Source organism: Oncorhynchus mykiss, chromosome 6 (genome assembly GCF_057628025.1).
Source record: "Oncorhynchus mykiss isolate SJ-2025 chromosome 6, ASM5762802v1, whole genome shotgun sequence".
Lineage (NCBI taxonomy): Eukaryota > Metazoa > Chordata > Actinopteri > Salmoniformes > Salmonidae > Oncorhynchus > Oncorhynchus mykiss.
In genome coordinates, this window is record NC_143027.1 from 84088545 (window position 1) to 84094008 (window position 5464).

Here is a 5464-nt window from a genome sequence, read left to right on the forward strand (position 1 = left end):
AACTAACGTTATTTCTCCAATTTCCAAAAGCTGACCGAACAAAAACATCATTACTTTTACGAGATGTTTGTGCCGTCATGTGCATTAGTAGCACAATTTCTGACTTATTTACATTTGTTTTTACTTACATTTGTATGTTGACTCCATATTGACATTGAGGTTTTACGTTTTTGCTGACTTTTCTTAGCAGATGTACAAACATTGTGAATTGAATTATGGGGTTTATAAAGGCTTCAAAGTGAACATAATTGTACACTCGCAAACTCCATTAAAAACGAGGGCTGAGGGGCTTATATGTTGCAAACGTCCCTTGCTTGGCTAATTGTTTGGACCGACAACAAATATGGCTGCGGGGATTCCCCCAAGGGCATAAGGCAAGTGGACGAGGGTGTCTTTTGTGAGTTTGAAACGCTGCCCTAGTCAGTTGCACAACTGAATGCAGTCAACTGAAATGTGAGAATATGCCCCAGTAGACAGCCAGTGAAAATGCGCTCCAACAACAGCTGCGGATCCCAACCTTTGGAATGAACGTTTGAGTTCCTCCCTTCTAAACTCCCCTGTGGTATTATGCTCCAAACGTCATAAACTAGTTTAATTTAAGAAGACCACCAGTGGGGCTTTTATTTTCTTAATGGAAAATTACCATCTCGTTTTTCTTTCTCAACGAGAAGCAATGAGCCCAATCAGTCCTCCATGACAACAAAATAAAAAATAACAGATTAGGCTAATTAGTGGGTTATGCTCAGGTAAAACAATTTGGCCAATCTATGTTTCCATTTTCTTATAAAATGTCAAATGTCCACAATTGTGTATAATTTCACTTCTCTCCCAGGTTCAGGATCACATTCTCTGTGGGCACTTGCAACCTACATCACCGGAGAGACGCCTTTCCCTGAGTTTACGGTTGTGGTGATGTTGGACGATGTTCAAGTGGCTTACTATGACTGCAATGACAAACAGTCTGTCAACAGGGGACAACATATCACAGAAAAAAACAAGGACGATGAAGCTCAGGACGGAGCTCATGTATTTATATACCAGAGCATGAAAGACAGATCATTTGAACTAAAGCACTTTTTTCCTATAATCTCGCAAATCTCCATTTTGGACGAGACTGACTTTATGACCAAAGTTATCCTATTTACACTTTGTAGTCAATGTTGACACTAGAATAAATGTTTCTGTCTCATATCGATGCCACACAGGACATTTTCTAAACGAGAAGTGATATTTCAGGGGCTTTCAGGGGCTATTTCAGTAGTGCTTTAATAAAAGGGAGCATAGAAATATCAGAAATAGAACGGATATACCGCTTCTCAGACTTGCTTTCATTGAGAATGACATATCTATAACGTACATTTCTACGTGAATTTGGTATTGTCTCCCAAAAAGTTACATAACCAACTGTGTAACACATTGTTATTCATAGCTAAAAGAAAGGGGAAGTCTGTCAGACACTCTTGAGAGCTTAGAAACTTGCTACGCGAGGCTACATTTTCTAAATCATGGGCAAACTATCTATCTTTTTGTTTGCTCTTTCCTTTTGCACCATTGTCAACTCAGGTAATATGGACTATTTACTTTATCTCAACTCATTAAATGATTTGTTATGTTATAAAATATAAAATGTTCATAACTCATTTTAATACAACTGCTCTCCCAGGTTCAGGATCACATTCTCTGTGGGCACTTGCAACATATATAAGTGGAGAGACGCCTTTCCCTGAGTTTACGGTTGTGGTGATGTTGGATGACATTCAAGTGACTTACTATGACTCCAACATGAAACACTTCATCTACAAGGGACATAACACCTCAGACAAAATACATGATGATGAAGCTAAGAACGGAGATTTTGTATTTGGAGTTATGTACCACCACATGAAGGAGAGATACTTTCACCTAAAGCACCACTTTAATCTCACGGAAGGTGTTCAAGTTCAGCAAAAATTAACTGGCTGTGAGATGTTTGACAATGGTGAACCAGCCTTGGTCATGTTTAAGGATGCGTTCAATGCCATTTATACAGATCGAACATTATATTACAACATGACACATTTTACGTACGATGCTGGGAAACTACTACTAGGATGGGATGGGATGAGGCAAGCATATGAAAGAACACTTTATGAGAATGTTTACCTTCCTATTTGTATAAAATCACTGAAAAAAATCCTGAAGAGAGAGAAGAACATTGTGATGCGTAAAGTTCCTCCCAGACTCAGGTTGATAAAGAAAGAGGTTTCTGGAGGGTTTCAGGTGAGCTGCCTGGCGTTTGGTTTCTATCCCCGCCACATCAACCTGACCCTGCTGAGAGACGGCTAGCCAGTGGCAGAACAGGATCTGACAGGAGGGGAGGTTCTGCCTAGTGGAGACAGGACCTACCAGTTGAGGAAGAGTCTGGAGGTCAGTACTGAGGAGCTAAAGAAGAGACACAATTACACCTGTACTGCCTCTCACCTCAGTCTGGACAACAAGCTGGATGTCAGTTGGGAGTCTGGGGCAGAGAGAGTTCACCTATCCACCCTCTCAGCTCTACTGGTGATGCTGCTGGTTGTTATTCTATTCAGCATTTTCATTTGTGTCAAAAGGAGGTGGAGTAACACTGCCTCACAGTCTAAACTTGCCAACGTTGATGCAACAGTGTCAGAGGAAATTAACCTTTCTTCAGATTCTGAGACCTGATACATTTTTGGGACACTGATGCAGCTTTGTCAATTCAGCTCAATTCACAATGAAAATATGACTGCCAGAGCACATTTGAGGGCAGAAACAAAACGTGTGAATGATTATGGTCAGTCAATATTTCCTTCCCCTCAACAAAGGATCAGTTTGTGGAGACTGTTGACAAGAACAAATACCTGGCCATTATTAGTCTAGATCTGCATTTATACTTTTTATAGGCTGGTTTGGCATGCTGCTCATTAACAAACATAATCTGGTAGTTATATGTGTTATGTAATCTGTAATTTCTAATCATGACTATTCATTAATTTCAGAATGTTCTCTATCTGTGCTGTATCAGCTGATATCCAGTATCTTAACCAGAAGGAGAATCATGTGATCATGTGTATGAGGTCTGTTTATTATTGGAATGTCTTTACAGTGTCTGTGTTTTGTATTGTATGTAGTGTTTGTTCATCATTACTGCACAATAATACCTTTATTACAGACAGTAACATGTAGCCTAATCAATTCATGGATTGATTCATGTTAACTACGACATTCATTTAAACAATGTCAAGTATACCGTAACTTCTCTCAGGAACTTGTTTATCAAGGTGGAAGGGAGAGATATCTGACACAATTTCTCTCCAGTTTAAGACTGGCATGAGTATTAAACTAAGGTGAATGTTGTTTGCATTTTAAACAATGAAACAGTTTTTTGATAGAACAGCTTTATTGGGGAATGAATCTGTTTGATCATGTTCAGGGCCATGAAAAGTCTTCTTTTTTTTACAATATGCACACCGCTCGTTCTAAACATTTTTTTAGTGCTACTTTTCCCCAGTCAAATATACAAGCCTACATTTCCACTTCAAGCTTGGGCCACAACGTAAAACATAGCTTCTGAATATAAGATCAAGTTGAATTAACTGTTATTTTGTATTGAACACCCAATGATACATCAAAAGGCTGCAAAGCCTATGTCTCCATTACACATTTTGAAATAAAATCCGGTCTTGCTATTTTACATATAAACAAACGTCAATATCGTATACCTACAAAGGGAAAGTGCACAAAGGTTGTGCTCCAAATAGCACCCTATTCCCTACATAGTGCACTACTTTTAACCAGAGTCCATAGTGCACTATGTAGGGAATAGGGTGCCAATTAAATTCCCCAGGTCTGCACACTCCAGTGTCTTATCAATTATTGTATGCTTTAATTAAAGAGTTAAGTCAGTAAAGAACAAATTCTTATTTACACTGACGGCCTACTCCGGCCAAACACAAACAACACTGGGCCAATTATGCACCGCCCTATAGGACTCCCAATCAGGGTTGAATGTGATAGAGCCTGGATTCTAACCAGGTACTATAGTGACACCTCTTGCACTGAGATGCAGTTCCTTAGACAGCTGCGCCACTCGGGAGCCAACCATTAAATATCCTAAAGGAAGAAAAAAGGCAGAATTGTATTTGTCTTGGAGACTAATAAAAAGTAAATGCCATTTATCATTCTGAAATGATTCACAATTAGTGCTGCCTACCCTTTTCCAAATAAAGTATTGTTCATTGTGAAACTTGCCTGGTGTTGTAAAATGCACTGCGGCACAAAATATCCAGAAATGTCCATATCTGACACAAACAGGGACGGACAGACTTGGAGGTCGGGGGCCCCTAGTCTCTGCACCATGGCAAAATGTGTTGAAATGTAGGAAGTTAGCTGATTCCTCTCCCCTCTATCTTTTGCCAATTATTTGGATCTCAATCCTGAAACAATTCGGCTCCACATGTGACCTCAGTCTGGAAGCTCAAAAATCAGATTTGTTTTGCTCTGAAGTATTTGTACATGACCTGCCATTACCATGACAACCACAGTCAAAATGTGAAGGAACAGTGACAGGAAATGAGCATTGCATCTGTGTGCTACTACAAAGGTTACATCCTGAACGTGCAAATCTGATATATTGGTCAGATGTAAAACGGAGTGTGAACAGTCAGAAAAAAAAGATTGGATATGGAGAGAAAACAGAAGTGGGTTCTTCAGGTGGTTGTGTAAACATAGCCATGGAGAATTCAATAAATCAGAGTTTTGTTAAATATAAAGGCTTGGTAAAGTGCTAACATTCAGCATTTTGACATGTCCCTCCGTCAACCATGTGTCACTTCTAGGAAGATTTCAACCCTTTAACCCCAAAATGTCTCCCAATTTTTATCATCATTGTAAAGCCCTAGCTATTTTTGAAAAGTCAAAGGAACAAAACAAGCTTCCATTCCCCATGTCAACAAAAACAAGCTTCCATTCCTCCCGTCAACAAAACAAGCTTCCATTCCCCCCGTCAACAAAATAAGCTTTCATTCCAAATAAATTAATTCATAAACACATGACAGCTTTATTGATTAGATATGCCAACAACATAGTAAAATAATATTCATTACAGATATTACCTAAAAGAGAACACCAGGCCTGACTCGTGAGGTAAGGGGTACTAGACAGTGGGCAATATTTTCATGGTGCAACACTATTCAAATCTGTGCAAAAGAATCTGTGTTTTAAAATGCCACTTCAGCAAAGTGCAAAATAAAAAGACCACTATTTATGAATCGCTCAGTTTATTAAACTCTAGTTAAATCATCCCCTTTTCATAACGCACATTGTTCAAGAAAAGTGTCAAATTAAATGATACTTTCAGATTGTAATGCCTTTCATGGTACTTTTGTACAGATTTTACCTACAGTATTTTACACCATAAAGATTTCACTCAGTAAGTCAATAGGATGAAAACACAAAGTCACAG

At 38.8% G+C, this 5464-nt stretch overlaps 1 pseudogene across 1 annotated transcript; it reads left to right on the forward strand.

Annotated features, from left to right (window-relative positions):
- Positions 1 to 1390: 1390 nt before the first annotated feature.
- Positions 1391 to 3370, forward strand: LOC149983137 (major histocompatibility complex class I-related protein 1-like; annotated as a pseudogene). The gene is made up of 2 exons (XR_016496907.1): positions 1391 to 1563; positions 1664 to 3370. The product of XR_016496907.1 is annotated as a major histocompatibility complex class I-related protein 1-like (transcript).
- Positions 3371 to 5464: the final 2094 nt, after the last annotated feature.